At 44.0% G+C, this 20,578-nt stretch overlaps 1 non-coding gene across 1 annotated transcript; it reads left to right on the forward strand.

Annotated features, from left to right (window-relative positions):
• Nucleotides 1-15,231: 15,231 nt before the first annotated feature.
• LOC128568308 (small nucleolar RNA U13) lies at nt 15,232-15,334 on the forward strand. The gene has a single exon (XR_008375114.1). It is a non-coding gene; the product is annotated as a small nucleolar RNA U13 (small nucleolar RNA).
• Nucleotides 15,335-20,578: the final 5,244 nt, after the last annotated feature.

Below are 20,578 nucleotides of genomic sequence, written 5' to 3' on the forward strand. Positions count from 1 at the left end.
AAGAAAAAGAAAAGAAAGAAGCAGGGTTGGGAGGGGGGGTGTCTCACTATTTGTCAGGATGGTATTAAACTCTTAGGGTCAAGCTTTCCTCCAACCTCCACCCCTTGAGCCCAAGAGTTTGAGTCTATCCCAGGCAAAATAGCAAAATCCCAAAAAGTAAATAAGTAAATAAATGAAAAGTCTTTCTTGCCATCTTCATTCATCTGTTTACTCATTCTGTCTTTTTTTAGAGACAGAGTCTCACTTTATTGCCCTCGGTAGAGTGCGTGTTGTCACAGCTCATAGCAACCTCCAACTCCTGGGCTTAGGCGATTCTCCTGCCTCAGCCTCCCCAGTAGCTGCGACTACAGGTGCTTGCCACAACACTCAGTTATTTTTTGGTTGGAATTTGGCCAGGGCCAGGTCTGAACCCACCACCCTCGGTATATGGGGCCAGTGCCCTATCCACTGAGCCACAGGTGCCTCCCTATTTACTCATTCTTTAAGTTTAAATACCAGGTTCTTAAAAGTAACTCTGAAAGAGATTACTCCTGTTGTTATTCTTTCCACTCACTCTCTTCCTTCTAAGAATCAATTGAATCTTTAATTCTGTATGTTTTTGGAATTCGATGTGTAACTTCATCTCCCCAGTTAGCAAGTTTCAGGACAGCAATGGCCAGGTAGGCCACCCCTGGTCTCCCAGAGCCTTGTACTCTGTCTGGCTCAAAACAGACAGGGTCAGGCTGGGCATGGTGGCGCACACCTGTAATACCAACACTCTGGGAGGCCAAGGTGGAAGGATCCTTTGAGCTCAGGAATTGGAGACCAGCCTGAGCAAGAGTGAGACCCCATCTCTATTAAAATACAAAAATTAGGCAGCTCCTGTGGCTCAAGGAGTAGGGCGCTGGTCTCATATGCCAGAGGTGGCGGGTTCAAACCTAGCCCTGGCCAAAAACCAAAAAAAAAAAAAAAAAAATTACAAAAATTAGGCTGGTGGGGTGTGGGGGCGGCGCCTGTGGCTCAAGGAGTAGGGCACCAGCCCCATATGCTGGAGGTGGTGGGTTCAAACCCAGCCCCAGCCAAAAACTGCAAAAATAAAAAAAAAAATTAGCCTCGGAACCTGTAGCTGGAGACCAGCTCGGAGACCAGCCTGAGCCAGAGCCAAAGCAAGACCTTGTCTTTAAAAAATATCCAGGTTAGGCAGTGCCTGTGGCTCAGTGCATAGGGCGCCAGCTACATATACCAAGGGTGGTGGGTTTGAACCCGGCCCCAGCCGAACTGCAACAAAAAATAGCGGTATTGTGGCAGGCACCTGTAGTCCCAGCTACTGGGGAGGCTGAGGCAGGAGACTCGCCTAAGCCCAAGAGTTGGAGGTTGCTATGAGCTGTGACAACACGCACTCTACCGAGGGCAATAAAATAATACCCAGGCATGGTGGCGCCTATAGCTCAGTGGGTAGGGCACCGGACAATACACCAAAGCTGGCGGGTTCAAACCCAGCCTGGCCAGCTAAAACTACAATGACAATTGCAACAAAAAAACATAACTGGGCATTGTGGTGGGCTCCTGTAGTCCCAAGTGCTTGGGAGGCTGAGGCAACAGAGTCACCTAAGCCCAAGAGTTTGAGATTGCTTTGAGCCATGACATCACAGCACTCTACCCAGGGTGATAGCTTGAGACTCGGTCTCAAAAAACAAAAAATAAGGGCGGCGCCTGTGGCTCAGTCGGTAAGGCGCCGGCCCCATATACTGAGGGTGGCCGGTTCAAACCCAGCCCCGGCTGAACTGCAACCAAAAAATAGCTGGGTGTTGTGGCGGGCGCCTGTAGTCCCAGCTACTTGGGAGGCTGAGGCAGGAGAATCGCTTAAGCCCAGGAGTTGGAGGTTGCTGTGAGCTGTGTGATGCCATGGCACTCTACCGAGGGCCATAAAGTGAGACTCTGTCTCTACAAAAAAAAAGAAAAAAAAAAAGAAAAGAAAATAACTTAGGTTGTAAGGTATAGATTTTAAAAAGAGAGGAAAAAAACTGTTTCTGAATCCTTATTCTAATAATTATTTCAATCATAGATAAAATTTCTGAAATAAAAATGCATTACCTATTTCAGATATATATTTTACTTACTATATTTTAAGTTAAATATTTATAAATGGACCAGGCAAGGTGGCTCATGCCTATAATACTAGAACTCTGGGAGGCCAGGCAGATGGATCACCTGAGCTCAGGAGTTCAAGACCAGCCTGAGCAAAAGTGAGAGTCCATCTCTACTAAAAATAGAAAAACTAGCCAGGTCCTGTGCTATGCACCTGTAGTCCCCGTTACTAAAGATGCTGAGGCAAGAGGATCTCTGGAGCCCAAGAGTTTGAGGTTGCCGTGACACCATGGGCATGCTACCCAGGATGACAAAGTGAGACTCTCTCAAAAAAAAAAAAAAAATTATAAATGCCTCATTTATCTTAGTTAGATAAGTGTTTTTCAGAATCCTCTTTTTTTAAGGCAGAAGAACATGTTGTACAAGAGTAAATGTTTATGGAGTGCCAAGATGTAATAGATAAAAGTGGAGTAACTCTGATTGAGTTAAAAAACAAACATAAGGCATCCCATAGAACCCAACGGTTTCTTTGTTTTTGTTTTTGTTTTTTGAGACAGTCTCACTTTGCCACCTTTGGTAGAATGCTATGATGTCACAGCTCACAGCAACCTCAAACTCTTGGGCTCAAGAGATTCTCTTGCTTCAGCCTCCCGAGTAGCTGGGACTACAGATTGCCTGCTACAACACCTGGCTATTTTTAGAGATGAAGTCTTGCTCTGGCTCAGGCTGGTCTGGAACTCTCGAACTTGTGAGCTCAGACAATCCACCCACATTGGCCTCCCAGAGTGCTACGATTATAGTCACGAGCCACAAAGCCTGGCCTAGAACTCTATAATTTAAAGAAATAGCTGGAGAGGAGACACCCAGAGCTTAGTGGTTAGGGCGTTGGCCATATGCTTTGGGCTGCTGAGTTTGAACCTGGCAAGAGCCTGCTAAACAAAAAAAGTAGCTGGGCATTGTGGTGAGCGCCTGTAGTCCCAGATACACGGGAGGCTGAGGCAAGATAATCTTTTGAGCCCAAGAGTTTGAGGTTGCTATGAGCTGTGATGCCATATCACTCTACCAAGGGCAACAAAGTAAAACTCTGTCTCAATTAAAGAAAAATAAATAAATAAATAGCTGAGGCAGGGCATGGTAGCTCATGCCTATAATCCTAGTACTCTGGGAGGCTGAAGCAGGTAGATTGTTTGAGCTCACGAGTTTGAGACCAGCCTGAGCCAAAGTGCCAGCCTGAGCAAAAGTGAGACCCTGTCTCTACTAAAAATTGAAAAACTGAGGCAAGAGGATCGCTTGAGCCCCAGAATTTAAGGTTGCCATGAGCTGTGACACTACAGCACTCTACCCCGGGCAACAGCTTGAGGCTCTGTCTCAGGGTAGCGCCTGTGGCTGAGTGGGTAGGGCGCTGGCCCCATATACTGAGGGTGGTGGTTTCAAAACTGGCCCCGTCCAAACTGCATCAAAAAAAAAAAATAGCGGGGCGTTGTGGTGGGTGCCTATAGTCACAGCTACTCGGGAGGCTGAGGCAAGAGAATCGCCTATGCCCAGGAGCTGGAGGTTGCTGTGAGCTGTGACGCCACAGCACTCTACTGAGGGCAACAAAGTGAGACTGTCTCTAAAAAAAAAAAAAAAAGAAGAAAGAAAAAAGAAATAGCTGAGTAGCTGAAACTATTGTTTAGTATCACTAAAACAAGGAAGATATAGTTACTGAGTTCTTCAGTTCTCTTAGAAGTCAAATGAAATTATACTGAAAGGTGTTCCAAATTTGGACATATCCTTCAGTACAAGAAATTTCCACTTCTGTGCTGTCTCAGTAAAGGATCAAATTTATAAAAAAAGAAATAATAGGCTTGGTGCCTGTAGCTCAAGTGGCTAAGGTGCCAGCCACATACACCAGAGGTAATGGGTTTGAACCCAGCCCGGGCTGCCAAACAACAATGACAACTACAACCAAAAAATGGCCAGGCATTATGGCGGATGCCTGTAGTCCCAGCTACTTGGGAGGCTGAGGCAAGAGAATCGCTTGAACCCAGGAGTTGGAGGTTGCCATGAGCTGTGATGTCATGATACTCTACCCAGGATGACAGCTTGAGGCTCTAAGAAAAATAAATAAAAAATATAAAAGAAAGAAAGAAAGTGTTGTACTCATGTGCCACCTGTAAGAAAAACTTGGACCCCACTTCAGGTATAAATCAGATGGTGATTTATTACACCTGCACAGGGGACCGTGGTGATTTATCACACCTGTGTAGGCAGGTCGCTGCCCCAAAGGGCAAATGGTCCCGAACAGAAAAGCAGGCTGTCTTTTATACCATTTTTGTGCTGTGTTGGCAGGCAAGCTGGTGAACACAGAAGCATGACGTGGCCGGTTAGCTCAGAGGCAGGGTTACAGAGTTGGCTCAGGGGAGGCTACAGCATGGCAGTTGGCACCAGGACAAATTTAGCTTGGGAAACTAAGTTTGAATAAGTTTTCACCATTGTTTTACCTGTGACTAGGAGTTTTTAGGGAACTGAGGGAACTTCCTTGTTCTGAAACCTGTTCTCAGAATTAACTCAAGCAGGGGTTTGAGATGTGCAGGGACTCAGGCTGAAACAGTAGGGGCCTTTAGGGGTCCTTTTGCTGGGTACTACAAAAGAAATAATAATAAAACAAAATTCCTACTTAAAACTAGGTGTGATGCCTCATGCCATGGCCTCCCAGAGTGCTAGGATTACAGGTGTGAGCCACCGCACCCAGACTGACATTATTACAACTTTTTTTTTTTTAAGTTTTTGAGGGCAGTGCCTGTGGCTCAGTGAGTAGGGTGCTGGCCTCATATACCGTAGGTGGCAGGTTCAAACCCGGCCCCGGCCAAAAACTGCAAATAAAATAAAATAAAGCTTTTGAAACAGGGTCTCACTCTATTGCCTGAGCTAGAGTGCAGTGATATCATCATAGCTCACAGCAACCTCAAACTCCTGGGCTCAAACGATCCTCCTGTCTCAGCCTTCCAGGTAGCTAGGACTACAGGTGTGCACCATCACACCTGGCTAATTTTTCTAATTTTTGATAGACACAGGGATCTTGCTCTTGCTCAGGCTGCTCTCAAATTTCTGTCCTCAATCAATCTTCCCTTCTGGGCCTCCATAAGTGCTGGGATTACAGGCATGAGCTACCATACCCTGAACTTGATCTATCAGTTCTCAGACAACTTCATTGACTTTACAAATCCTTTTATACTTACATTTTGCAAATACCTGAATTATTGCACTTATGAGGGCATTCTCTTCTACCAGGACATTTTTTCCAGGTCACTGCCAGTGAAACCTTAAGCAATTGGACCACCATGATGTGCCAGGGACTATCAAAATGGGTCCTTTTGTGTTCACCAGCAGATGAGTGAGCTAGTACAGAATTCCATCATTTTTTTTTTCTGCCTGCTCCAACACATGCATTTGTTCAGGTCCTCCAAAAAGCAAATGCCAGGATGGAATTAGGCGTGCAAGAGATTCATTGTAGAAAGCAATAGTGAAGGAGAATGTGAAGGGCACTTGAGGAGGCTGGGAGAGCTGTCAGACCCTAATGTAGGTCTGACCTCTGTAAAGGAGAGAGAGAGGAGTTTGGGGAGTAAGACTCGTAAACCATAGTGCACTTCTAAGAAAATGTCAGCAAGGATGATGAGTTCTCAGCCCAAAGAAAAGCCTTGCCTCAGAATTTCTGCTGTACATGGCTGTTGGGAATAGCTGATGGGACTTATAGCCTGGACAAAAGCATACTGGTGAATTCAACTGAGAGACCACAGGTTAATTACTCCCCTGGCAGCAGAGTGCTGAAAGGCACATTTGCACAGCTACACTTCCTTTGCCTAAATGCCTTGAAGAAAGGGAAGAGAAATATCATATTCTCAGGTGTGGTGCTTCTCTTCTGAGGATATTAACACTTTATGGGAATAGAACCGGGCCAAATCACTTGGCTTAGCAATCAATTCATGAAAAATATCGACATCTGCCAGAAGAAAACGAGCTGCACCAAGCAAAGGGAGGGATACCCTACGAGAGCACTTTCCAACCGATAGACTATTAAATGGTGAGTGACTTGTTTTATTGCTTTCTTTCCCCCACTTTACCGTTGGAAGCTAATTAAAATTGAGCTTGCTCCTTCTACCTGACCAGCACTGACTGTTAATGTCAGTCTTACCAGAAACATTTTGCATCGAGAATTCAAAAAGTGGCACTAACATAGCTGAAGCTACTGCTGTAGGATGGTCTGATCTTGGTCCTTTTCTTGAATAGAATGGTTGCACAGCCCATTGGTCTGAGTTACTGATCAAAAGTATTTTGGTCATGTGAAGGGTAGTGGCCATTGTTGAACTGACAGACATCAAGCCTCTTCCTGAATGTGACAGTTTCTGCTCCGCTTCTGCTAGGTGAGCATGTTCTGAAATAAGCCTCATGATCGGTGTCCTAAAGTAATGTACCACTAACTTTTGTTTTAATGAGTGTTACTTATTTATTTCTTTTTATTATTTTTTTTTTGAGACAATGTCTCACTTTATCACCCTCCGTAAAGTGCCGTACCATCATAGCTCACAGCAACTTCAAACTCTTGGGCTCAAGTGATTCCCTTGCCTCAGCTTTCCAAGTAGCTGGGCTTACAGGTGCCCACGACAATGCTTGGCTATTTTTAGAGACAGGGGTTAGCTCTTGCTCGAGCAGTCTGAACCAGTAAGCTCAGGCAACCCACCTGCCTCGGCCTTCCAAGTGCTAGGATTATAGGTCTGAGCGACCATGCCCGGCCTATTTCTTTATGTAGGTATTTATTTACTTATTTATTTTTTGAGACAGAGTCTCATTCTCTCATCCTGGGTAGACTGTTATGTCATCATCATAGCTCACAGCAACCTCAAACTCTTGGGCTCAAGCAATCCTCTTGCCTCAGCCTCTCAAGTAGCTGGGACTATAGGCACCCACCACAATGCCCGGCTAGTTTTTTCTATTTTTAGTAGAGATGGGGGGTTAACTCTTGCTCAGGCTGGTCTTGAACTCCTCATCTCAAGCAATCCAACCCTCTTGGCCTCCCAGAGTGCTAGGATTATATGTGCGAGCCTCCTGGAGCTGGGCCTGAGTGTTATTTATTTTAGTAATTCCAAACATGCAAATGGGAAGGATTGTGACGAGAGGGATGTATGAGGGGAGAGACTGAGAATAAGGCCTTCCTCTTTTCTATCTATCTCTCCGCCTTCTCAGGCCTCGAGTCACATCAAAAATAGGCAAAAATAAATGGATATAAAAATTCTGAGTCAGCTTGGTGCCTGTAGCTCACTGGCTAGGGCGCCGGCCGCATACACGATGGGGGGGGGGGCTGCTGTGAGGGAGGGCAGGCAGGTTCGAACCAGGCCTGGGCCTGCCAAACAACAATAACAACTACAAAAAAAAAAAAAAAAAAGCTGGGCATTGTGCCAGGCGCCTGTAGTCCCAGTTACTTGGGAGGCTGAGGCAAGAGAATCCCTTAAGCCCAAGAGTTTGAAGTTGCTGTGAGCTGCGACGCCACAGCACTTTACCAAGGGCGATATAATGAGACTCTATCTCAAAAAACAAAACAAAACAAAACAAAAAATTCTGAGTTTATACCATTACTGTCCTCCCCAAAAGTGACTTTTCTTTTTTTGAGACAGAGTCTCACTTTGTTACCCTTGGTAGGAGCTCACAGCAACCTCCAGCTCTTGAGCTTAGGCGATTTTCTTGCCTCAGCCTCCTGAGTAGCTGGGACTACAAGTGCCCGCCACAATACCAGGCTATTTTTTTGTTGCAGTTTGGCTGGGGCCACCCTCAGTATATGGGACTGGTGCCCTATTCACTGAGCTACAGGCGCCACCCAAAAGTGACTTTTTTTATTTATTTATTTTTTTTTTGTAGAGACAGAGTTTCACTTTATTGCCCTCGGTAGAGTGTCGTGGCATCACAAAGCTCACAGCAACCTCCAACTCCTGGGCTTAGGCAATTCTCCTGCCTCAGCCTCCCGAGTAGCTGGGACTACAGGCGCCCACCACAACGCCCGGCTATTTTTTTTGTTGTTGTTGCAGTTTGGCAGGGTCTGGGTTTGAACTCGCCACCCTCAGCATATGGGGCCGGCGCCCTGCTCACTGAGCCACAGGTGCCACCCCAAAAGTGACTTTTCTTGATATGCATTTTTATAAATCACTCTTTTTCTGTGAAAGGTAAGAGAGAAATAAAAGTTAATAAGAGGAGGGCCTGGGCGTGGTGGCTCACGCATGTAATCCCAGCACTTAGGAGACTGAGGTGGATGGATTGCCTGGGCTCACAGCTTCTAGACAAGCCTGAGCCAGAGTGAGACTCATCTCTAAAAAACAAAAAATAGGGCGGTGCCTGTGGTTCAAAGGAGTAGGGCACCGGACCCATATGCCAGAGGTGGCGGGTTCAAACCCAGCCCCAGCCAAAAACTGCAAAAAACAAACAAACAAACAAACAAAAAAATAGCCAGGTGCTGTGGCGGGCACCTGTAGTCCCAGCTACGTGGGAGGCTGAATCAAGAGAATTGCTTCAACCTGAGAGTTTGAGGTTGCTGTGAGCTGTGATGCCACAGCACTCTACCGAGGGTGACAAAATGATATTCTGTTTCCAAAAATAAAATTAAAAAGTTAACAAGAGGACTCATATTCCTGTCTTTGTTCTAAGTAGTAAAAATTCTCAATTTTCGGGCGGCGCCTGTGGCTCAGTGAGTAGGGCGCCGGCCTCATATGCCGAGGGTGGCGGGTTCAAACCCAACCTTGGCCAAACTGCAACAAAAAAATAGCCGGGTGTTGTGGCAGGCGCCTGTAGTCCCAGCTGCTCGGGAGGCTGAGGCAAGAGAATCGCGTAAGCCCAAGAGTTAGAGGTTGCTGTGAGCCTTGTGACGCCACGGCACTCTACCAAGGGCGGTACAGTGAGACTCTGTCTCTACAAAAAAAAAAACAAAAAAAAAAAATTCTCAATTTACTAACTAGGTCACCAGTACTTAAGTTATTTTCTTTCTCTCTTTTTTTTTTTTTGAGACAGAGTCTCACTTTGTCATCCTCATTAGAGTGCTGTGGCGTCCTCACAGCAACCTCAAACTCAAGTGATTCCCTTGCCTCAGCCTCCCAAGTAGCTGGGACTACAGGTATTTACCACAATGCCTGGCTATTTTTAGAGACAGGATCTCGCTTTTTTGTTTGTTTGTTTTTTTTGGCCGAGGCTGGGTTTGAACCCGCCACCTCCTGGCGCCCTACTCCTTTGAGCCACAGGTGCCGCCCAGGGTCTCGCTCTTTTTCAGACTGGTCTCGAACTCCTGAGTTCAGGCAATCCTCTCTTCTCAGCCTCCCAAGTGCTGGAATTACAGGAGTGAGCCACCTCCCCCGGCCCAGTACTTAAGTTATATTTTTGGCACCAGGTACAGAAAAAGTGTCAAAGTAGCCCACCCATGGGAGGCGGACTTGCTGGCCAGGAAGTGTTCTGCTTGGGGAAACATTGAAATATACATGCAGTCCCTAAGGCCATTTGGTCAGCAGTTAGCCAGGGCAGCTCTGTCCCCTCCCCTTTCCCATCTTACATGTATTGTAACCAGGAAAAATGTGATAGCACATGGGTAGCCTAGGCAGAGAATAAATACCTCAGATGTCCTATTATAGCAAGTGTCTGCATACGTTGTGGTTATTTTCTATCTTACATCTTCGAATGTTTATATTTCAATAAACCTCTACCTCTTCACACACACAATGAAAAATAGAAGCTAAGAAGGAATTGAATAAAATTGTGATAAATAATATTTGCATAATCACCAGCAAATGTGGTGTACTGCCAATATTAATTACATGTCATTAATTCTTACAACCCGTGAGATAAATATTTTGATTATTCCCATTTAGGTAAGGGACACTCAATGTCAACCAGCAATCGAAAAAGCAAAGCTGATCTTCCAGCTTGGATCTTGAACATTTTTTCTTTTCTTTTCTTTTCTTTTTTAGAGTCAGTAGAGTGCCTCCCAAGTTGCTAGGACAACAGGCGCCCGCCACAACGCCAGGCTGTTTTTGTTGCAGTTGCCACTGCTGTTTTAGCTGGCTGCCGCCAGGTTTGAACCTGCTACCTTTGGTCTATGGGGCTGGCGCCCTACCCACTGAGCCACAGGCGCCGCCCACTTTTTCTTTTTTTGTAATTGAGACAGAGTCTCACTTTGTCACCCTTGATAGAGTGCTGTGGCATCATAGCCCACAGCAAACTCAAACTCTTGGGCTTAAACGATTCTCTTGTCTCAGTCTCCCAAGTAGCTGGAACTATAGGCACCTACCACAATGCCTGGCTACTTTTTTGTTGCAGTTGTCATTGTTGTTTAGCTGGCCTGGGCCAGATTTGAACACACCAGCCTGGGTGTATGTGGCCAGTGCCCTTCCCACTGAGCTACAGGGACTGCCATAAATAGGATTTTTTCTTTTTTTTTTTTGAGACAGAGTGTCACTTTGTCACCCTCAGTAGAGTGCTGTAGCATCACAGCTCACAGCAACCTCAAAGTCTTGGCTTTAAGCGATTCTCTTGCCTCAGCCTCCCAAGTAGCTGGGACTACAGGTGCCCACCACAATGCCCAGCTATTTTTGGTTGTAGTTGTCACTGTTGTTTGGCAGGCCTGGGCTGGATTTGAACCTGCCAGCTCTGGTGTATGTGGCTGGTGCCCTAGCACTGAGCTACAGGCACTGAACCAACAGGGCTTTTTCTTTTTCTTTCTTTCTTTCTTTTTTTTTTTTTTTTTTTTTTTGTAGAGACAGAGTCTCACTTTATGGCCCTCGGTAGAGTGCTGTGGCCTCACACAGCTCACAGCAACCTCCAACTCTTGGACTAGGGTGATTCTCTTGCTTCAGCCTCCCAAGTAGCTGGGACTACAGGCGCCCACTGCAATGCCTGGCTATTATTTTGTTGCAGTTTGACCAGGGCTGGGTTTCAACCCGACACCTTCTGTATACCCTACCCATTGAGCCACAGGCGCCACCTTCAACAGGACTTTTTCAATCTCTAGCTCTGAAGTCTCTGTATAGAAATACTGGGAGCAGAGTCATATGGTAAGGCATCATTTCCTCTTTGATTTTATTTCTTTAGTTCTTTCTTTCTTTCTTTTTTTTTTTTTTTTTTTTTGAGACAGAGTCTCACTTTGTCGCCCTTGGTAGAGTGCTGTGGCATCACAGTTCACAGCCTCCTCCAGCTCTTGGGCTTAGGCAATTCTCTTGCCTCAGCCTCCTGAGTAGCTGGGACTACAGGAGCCCACCACAACGCCCGGCTATTTTGTTGTTGCAGTTTGGCCGGGGCTGGATTGAACCCACCACCCTCGGTACATGGGGCTGGTGCCCTGCTCACTGAGCCACAGGCGCCACCCTCCTCTTTGATTTTCAAACTAAACTCTTTTATAATCTTTTACAGTAAAATTTACACAGGAAAATGCATAGATCTTGAGTGTCTATTGTGATGAAGTTTCAAAAATGTGTAGCCTAGTCAAGGTAGAAACATTTTCCTCCCCACTGAAAAGTTCCTTTGTGGCCCTTCCAGTCAATCCCCACTACTCCTGCCCTTTGTTAAACCTCAGTTCTGATTTCTATCACCAAGATGAGTGGTTCTAACATTCTACTATTTATCAGAATCACCACCAGGACTTGTTAAAACACACAGCAGCTGGACCCTGCCCTCAGAGTTTGTGATTCAGGTCTGAGGTGGAGCCTGATAATTTGCATTCTAAAAGTCCCAGGGGAAGGCCTTTGTTGCTGGTTTGGGGACTAAATGAAAAGCATAGTTGGTTTCTATAACTACCTATCTTTAAAATGATAATCAATAAGAAAACAAGCAAAAGATTGGATGGGAAGTATTTTATTTACTTGCATACATGGATTATCCTCTTTTCCATGACTGATTCCTATCAAGCTTACCTACATTTCCCCCATCCACCAGAGTCCAAGCTAGCAATATCTCTTGCTAAAAAAACACTTTTTTTTTTTTTTAGAGACAGAGTTTTACTGTACGGCCCTCGGTAGAGTGCCGTGGCGTTACACGGCTCACAGCAACCTCTGTTGGGCTTACGCGATTCTCTTGCCTCAGCCTCCCGAGTAGCTGGGACTACACCCGTCACAACACCCAGCTATTTTTTTGTTACAGTTTGGCCGGGGCTGGGTTTGAACCCGCCACCCTCGGCATATGGGGCCGGCACCCTACTCACTGAGCCACAGGCGCCACCCTAAAAATAAACACTTCTTAACTAGTCTTCTATAATACACACCGCTTGACCTCTGCTCCTTTGTCCATGCTGAAGGCAAGTAGTTTTTTTTTTTTTTTTTAGAGACAGAGTCTCACTTTGTCGCTCTTGGTAGAGTACGTGGCATCACAGCTCACAGCAACCTCCAGCTCTTGGGCTTAGGCGATTCTCTTGACTCAGACTCCTGAGTAGCAAGGACTACAGGCGCCCGCCACAACATGCAGCTATTATTTTTTTGCAGTTTGACTGGGGCTGGGTTTGAACCCACCACCCTTGGTATGTGGGACTGGCACCTTACTCACTGAGCCACAGGCACCACCTGGGCAAGTAGTCTTTTTAAAATACGAATTTGACATTTCAGCCCAGCCCCTTGAACTCCTAATGGCTTCCGTGTGTGTGTGTGTGTGTGTGTGTGTGTGTGTGTGTGTGTGTGTGTGTTTTTCCACATATACATGTGTTCATTAGGCTTGCACTTTTTGCCTTCACAAAATTAAAAAGGCTTAAAATTTAACAACAATAACAATGTTTAAGATAGGGACCAGAAAAAAAAATCCTCACAAAGAACGAACGAAGACAAATACATTCAGAAAAGAAATCAGACGATTGCTGCAACGAAGTATTAAGCAATAATAATAATAGTAATGCACAGAAAGTAACATTCACATTGTCAAATAAGAGTATGTCTATTATAGAATGCTTTGACTCTGAGGTTCAGTGTGGAGTTATCAATTAACTTCTTATTTTTTTTCTTGTGTTTTTTTTTTTAAAGATAAAGTCAAAACAAAAGCCCTGTGTTATCTGGGTCCCTGTTCCTCCCTGGTCTCCTCTGATATCCTGTTCCCCAACACTGTACTTCCAACACACTGGTCTTTTTTGGTTTGTGTCACTCGCTTCAGTACTTTCTTTTTTTTGAGACAGAGTCTCATTCTGTCACCCTGGGTAGAGTGCCATGGCTCCATTGCTCACAGCAACCTCAAACTCTTGGGTGCAAGCCATCCTCTTGTCTCAGCCTCCCATGTAGCTGGGACTACAGGCGCCCAGGCCCTTTCCACTGACTGAAATGCCATTTCCTCTCCTTGTTTTTAGTATTTAATTTTTATTCTCTCGTCTGACATCAGTCCAAAACATTTTCTAGGGAAATTTTCAGTTAGGTAATGGACTCAGAGGAGAAAAATAACACCTTTGGCGTGATTTACCACCCCCACCCCTTTCCTTTGTTAGATTATAAAACTTTGGCTTGGTGCCATAGCTCAGTGGCTAGGGCGACAGCCATGTGCACCGGGCCTGGTGGGTTTGAACCCAGCCCCGGCTTGATAAAACAACAATGACTACTGCAACAACAAAAAAAATAGCCAGGCTTGGCGCCTGTGGCTCAAGTGGCTAAGGTGCCAGCCACATACACCTGAGCTGGTGGGTTCAAATCCAGCCCAGCCCGCCAAACAACAATGACGGCTGCCACCAAAAAACAGCGGGGCGTTGTAGTAGTAGTAGTAGTAGTCCCAGCTACTTGGGAAGTGGAGGCAGGAGACTCGCTTGAGCCCAGGAGGTTGAAGTTGCTGTAAGCCATGATGCCACAGGCACTCTACCCAGGGCAACAGCTTGAGGCTCTGTCTCAAAAAAAAAAAAAAATAGCCGGGCATTCTGGTGGGCACCTGTAGTCCCAGCTATTTGGGAGACTGAGGCAAGAGAATCGCTTAAGAACAAGAGTTTGAGATCGCTGTCAGCTGTGATGTCACAGCACTCTACCTGAGGGCGACAAGTGTGACTCTGTCTCAAAAAAAAACCAAAACCAAAAAAAACAAAACAAAACCAAACACAGTTTTATCTGTAAATTTATTTTATATTAAAGAGAGGGGAAATAGTGAGGGGAAGAGATGAAAGAGCAGAAAGCAAGGAGTGCGAGAGATGTGGGAGGGACAGAGAATGTTGGGGCATGCCAAAGAAGGGAAGAATGCCAGCCCCCCACACCATTTCAATCTAGAGGTTCTGTGACCAGAACTAAACATGATGACCCAACCCAGTTCTTCTAATGCGAGGATTACTCCAAGGGCCTCATTTTAATAAACCAATGTCTCCTCTAATTTTCTGTTTCCTGTCAGAACAGGAAATTCTTTCTCTTCTCCTTTCTTTTCTTTCTTTTGCAGTTTTTTTTGGGCGGGGCCGGGTTTGAACCTGCCACCTCCAGTATATGGGGCCTGTGCACTCTTCCTTTGAGCCACAGGTGCCGCCCTCTTCTCCTTTCTTATCCTTCAAAAAATACAGTATTGTAATTTCAGCATTTTTCTTATTTATTTTATTTTAGTTTTGTAGAGACAGGGTCTCACTTTATCAACCTCGGTAGAGTGCCGTGGCCTCACACAGCTCACAGCAACCTCCATTTCCTGGGCTTAGGTGATTCTTGCCTCAGCCTCCCGAGTAGGTGGGACTACAGGTGCCCGCCACAACACCTGGCTATTTTGTTGTTGTTGTTGCAGTTCGGCTGGGGCCAGGTTTGAACCTGCCACCCTTGGTATATGGGGCCGGTGTCCTACTCCTTTGAGCCACAGGCACTGCCCTCTTCTCTTTTCTTATCCTTCAAAAACTACAGTATTGTAATTTCAGCATTTTTCTTCTTCTTTAGACCGGCGATTCTCAACCTGTGAGTCGCAGCCCCTTTGGACTATATTAAAGGTTCACAGCATTAGGAAGGTTGAGAACCACAGCTTTAGATAATGGCAATCAAAATATTGGGTGATTACCGCTGTCCAGTTTAGGACTTCACATTCTAAAACAGTAGAGTAGCAGAGGAGACAAGAATTTGCTAGAGACCTTCTAAAGTTGTATTTTACAGAGGATTAAGTATGACATTCACAGAGAGAACAGAAAACACTATTCTGGGGGCTGTATACAAGAGAGAATTTCTTTCTAAGATGTAACTAACAGCGATCCTTTGTAGTTTATAAGCCTGATGATTGGGTTTTCATATATATACATGACATGTGCCTCCCATAAATCTTGTTACGATGTCGGCACATTACCCGTCTGACATGAAAAAGAGAGAGAGAAAAAAAGATGTAACTCACAACAGAAAATAAGTTTCTCAGAGAATGTTATATAAAATTAAAATAGTATGGAGCAGCGCCTGTGGCTCAGTGAGTAGGGCGCCGACCCCATATACTGAGGGTAGAGGGTTCGAACCCGGCCCTGGCCAAACTGCAACAACAACAAAAAAATAGCTATTGGGCAGCGCCTGTGGCTCAGTGGGTAGGGCACCAGCCCCATATACCAAGGGTGGTAGATTCAAACCTGGCCCCACTCAAACTGCAACAAAAAAAATAGCCGGGCATTGTGGTGGGCACCTGTAGTCCCAGCTACTTGGAAGATTGAGGCAAGAGAATTGCCTAAGCCCAGGAGTTGGAGATTGCTGTGAGCTGTGACACCACAGCACTCTACCAAGGGCGGTAATGTAAGACTCTGTCTCTACCAAAAAAAAAAGCTGGGAGTTGTGGCAGACGCCTATAGTCCCAGCTACTCGGGAGGCTGAGGCAAGAGAATCTCCTAAGCCCAGGAGTTGCAGGTTGCTGTGAGCTGTGACGCCACAGCACTCTACTGAGGGAGACAAAATAAGACTCTGTCTCTAAAAAAAAAAAAATTAAATAGTATTAAATAATACATTAGTTCAAATTTCCAAACATAGAAGTTGGCACAGGGTCAGGTACAGTGACTCATACCTGTAAATACTGGCTCTCTGAGAGACTGAGGTGGGAAGATCCCTTGAGTTTGGGAGTTCCAGACTTGTGTAAGCAAGAGGGAGACCCTGTCTCTCCTAAAAATAGAAAAACGTAGCTGGGCATTGTGGCAGGCACCTGTAGAACCAGCTTCTCAGAGACTTAGGCAGGAGGATCACTTGAACTAGGTGTTTGAGGTTGCTGGGAGCTGGGCTGAGGCCATTAACTCTAACTTGGGGCAAAAGAGTGAAACTCTGTTTCAAAAAAAAAAAAAGTCATGGGCGGTGCCTGTGGCTCAGTGAGTAGGGCGCCGGCCCCATGTGCCGAGGGTAGAGGGTTCAAGCCCAGCCCCGGTCAAACTGCAACAAAAAAATAGCCGGGCGTTGTGGCGGGCGCCTGTAGTCCCAGCTGCTCGGGAGGCTGAGGCAAGAGAATCGTGTAAGCCCAAGAGTTAGAGGTTGCTATGAACCGTGTGACACCACGGCACTCTACCCGAGGGCTGTACAGTGAGACTCTGTCTCTACAAAAAAAAAAAGTCATGACCTATATATTCTGTATTAATCAGTTGGGAATATTTTGCAATATATTCTGTATATTTCTATCTCTCTCTTTTTTTTTTTGGAGACACTCTCACTTTGCACCCTTGGTAGAGTATCATGGAATCACAGCTCACAGCAACCTCCAACTCTTGGGCTTAAGCAATTCTCTTGCCTCAGCCTCCCAAGTAGCTGGGACTACATGTGCCCACCGCAACACCAGCTATTTTTAGAGATGAGGTCTCACTTCTGGATCAGGCTACTCTTGAACTCCTGAGCTCAGTCAACCTGCCCCCCTAGGACTCCCAGAGTGCTAGGATTACACGTGTGAACCACTGCTTCCTATTTCTATTGGTTATAGCAACCAGGATTTTCTGTTTTGTTTTGTTTTGTTTTGGGCCAGGAGTTGGTTTTGAACCTGCCACCTCCGGCATATGGGGCCAGCGCCCTACCTGTCTGAGCCACAGGCGCTGCCCTGTTTTGTTTTTAGGGATGGGGTTCTCCCTGTTGCTCAGGCTAGACTAACAGCTAGGTTTAAGTGATTCTCCTGCCTCAGGCTCTCAAGTAGCTGAGACTATAGGCACCTGCCATGGTATTCAGATTTTACGACCAATAAATTTAACATTGCTATAGGGCTCATATTTTTTTTGAGACAGAATCTCACTCTCTCATCCTGGGTAGTAACTTGGCATCATCATACCTCTCAGAAACCTTGAACCCCTCAAGGGGTTCCCCTGACTTATTATCATTATTATTATTTTTTTCTATTTTCAGTAGAGATGAGGTGTCTCTCTTGCTCAGGCTGGTCTGGAACTCCTGAGCTCAAGTAATCCACTGGCCTTGGCCTCCCATAGTGCTAGGATTATATGCATGAGTCACCACATTTGGCTAACATTGCTATAGTGTAATTTGATATTAATAACACATTCAAATTTACCCAATTACCCACCAATACTTCTTTTTTTAATTTTATTTTTATTTTTACATATACATGTGTTAATTAGGTTTCCTTTTTTTTGCCTTCACAAAATTAAAAAGACTTAAAGTTTAGTAACAATAACAATGCTAAGATAAGGACTAGAAACAAAAACCTCGTAAAGAACGAACAAACAAACATAAATACATTCGGAAAAGGAATCAGACAATTGCTACATCGAAATCTTAAGCAATAATAATAAGAATGCAAAGAAAGTAACATTCACATTGTCAAATAAGAGTATGTCTATTATAGAATGCTTTGACTCTGAGATTCAGTATGGAGTCATCAGTTAACTTCTTATTATTTTCTTTAAGTATCAAAAAATAGACAACTCATATTTATAAATAAAAGTAAAAGATAATTTCAAAAAACACATCATGCTAAATCTTATAAACAATAGAAAAAGAAGAAATACATCAAAATCATTCTACTTGAACTCGGTACACCTGATATTAAAGTTGGAGAAAATTTATTATTATAGAGGAGAAATTACAAACATATGTCACTTACAAATGAGGATACAATAGCCTAAACAACATATTAACATGTTGAGTTAAAAATTAATGTTTAAGTAATGTACTTTGGTCAAAATTAAAACCAATTTATATGAAAATAAGTCACTATTTTCTTTTCTTTTCTCGTTCTTTTCTTTTTCCCTCACCCCTTCCCTCCTTCTCTGTCTGCTCTCTCCTTCCCCCACGCCCCACCTGGTCATTAATTGTCATCAGTTGCTTTTGTATACGCCAACAACAGCCAAGATGAGATATTAATTAAAGACACAAATCCCTTCACCATAGCCCCAACGAAAATGAAATACTTAGGAATATACCTAACAAAAGAGGTGAAGGACCTCTATAAAGAAAATTATGTAACCTTAAGAAAGGAAATAGCAGAGGACTTTAACAAATGGAAGAACATACCATGCTCGTGGCTGGGAAGAATCAACATTGTTAAAATGTCTATACTTCCCAGAGCAATTTACTGATTCAACGCCATCCCTATTAAAATACCAACATCCTATTTTCAAGATTTGCAAAAAACAATTCTGTGTTTTGTATGGAACCAGAAAAAAACCCATATAGCTAAGGAAGTTCTTAGTAATAAAAACAAAGCTGAGGGTATCTCCATACCAGATTTTAGGCTGTATTACAAGGCCATAGTGGTCAAGACAGTATGGTACTGGCACAAAAATAGAGACATAGACATTTGGAATCAAATAGAACACCAGGAAATGAAATCAACTCACAAACACCTCATCTTCGATAAACCAAACAAGAGTGTCCACTGAGGGAAAGATTCCCTAGTCAATAAATGGTGCTGGGAGAATTGGATATCCACATGTAAAACACTGAAACTGGACCCGTACGATGCTCCATTCACAAAAATTGATTCAAGATGGTTAAAGGACTTAACTTTAAGGTATGAAACTATAAAAATCCTCAAAGAAAGAATAGGAAAAACACTGAAAGATATCAATCTGGGGAAAGATTTTATGAGGAAGACTGCTATGGCAAGAGCAACAACAGCAATAATAAACAAATGAGATTTAATTAAACTGAAAAGTTTCTGTGCAGCCGAGACAACAACCAAAGCAAATAGACATCCTACCCAATGGGAAAGGATATTTGCATATTTTGAATCAGACAAACACTTAATAACCAGGATCTATGCAGAACTTCAATTAATTCACAAGAAAAAAACCAACAATCCCATACATCAACGGGGAAGAGAGATGAATAGAATCTTCTCCAAAGACCAGATATCACATAACCCCAGCGCGAATGGCCTATATCACAAAATCTCAAAACTGCAGATGCTGGCACGGTTGTGGAGAGAAAGGAACACTTTTACACTGCTGGTGGGACTGCAAACTTAGACAACCTTTTTGGAAAGAAGTATGGAGAAACCTCAAAGAACTCAACTTACACCTCCTATTTGATCCTTCAATCCCATTACTGGGCATCTATCCAGAAGGAAAAAAAAAACTTTTATTATAAAGACACTTGTACTAGGCTGTTTATCCCAGCCCAATTTACAATTGCCAAAATGTGGAAACATCTTAAATGTCCTTCAACCCAGGAATGTATCGGTAAGCTGTGGTATATGTATACCATGGAATATTATTCAGCAATAAAAAATGGAGATTTTGCAGCATTTGTACTAACCTGGATGGAGGTGGAACACATCATTCTTTTTTTTTTTTTTTTTTAATTTTTTTTATTAAATCATAACTGTATACAATGATATGATTATGGGGCATCATACACTCACTTCATAAACCATTTGACACATTTTTATCACAGTGGTTAACATAGCCTTTCCGGCGTTATCTCGGTTACTGTGCCAAAACATTTACATTCTACATTTACCAAGTTTCGCAAATACCCCTATAATATGCACCACAGGTGTGATCCCACCGATTCCCCTCCCTCTACCCACCCCCCCCCTTTCCCACTTCCCCCTATTGTTAAGTTGTAGCTGGGTTATAGCTTTCATGTGAGAGTCCCAAATTAGTTTCATAGTAGGACTGTGTACATTGGGTATTTTTTCTTCCATTCTTGGGATACTTTACTAAGAAGAATATGTTCCAGCTCCATCCATGTAAACATGAAAGAGGTAAAGTCTCCATCTTTCTTTAAGGCTGCATAGTATTCCATGGTATACATATACCACAATTTATTAATCCATTCGTGGATCGATGGGCACTTGGGCTTTTTCCATGACTTAGCTATTATGAATTGGGCTGCAATAAACATTCTGGTACAAATATCTTTGTTATGTTGTGATTTTTGGTCTTCTGGGTATATGCCCAGCAGAGGAATTACAGGATTGAATGGCAGATCTATTTTTAGATCTCTGAGTGTTCTCCATATATCTTTCCAAAAGGAATGTATTAATTTGCATTCCCACCAGCAGTGCAGAAGTGTTCCCTTTTCTCCGCATCCACGCCAGCATCTCTGGTCTTGAGATTTTGTGATATAGGCTAGTCTCATTGGAGTTAGATGATATCTCAAAGTAGTTTTGATTTGCATTTCTCTGATGATTAAAG

Source organism: Nycticebus coucang, chromosome 16 (genome assembly GCF_027406575.1).
Source record: "Nycticebus coucang isolate mNycCou1 chromosome 16, mNycCou1.pri, whole genome shotgun sequence".
In the NCBI taxonomy this organism is placed as follows: Eukaryota; Metazoa; Chordata; class Mammalia; order Primates; family Lorisidae; genus Nycticebus; species Nycticebus coucang.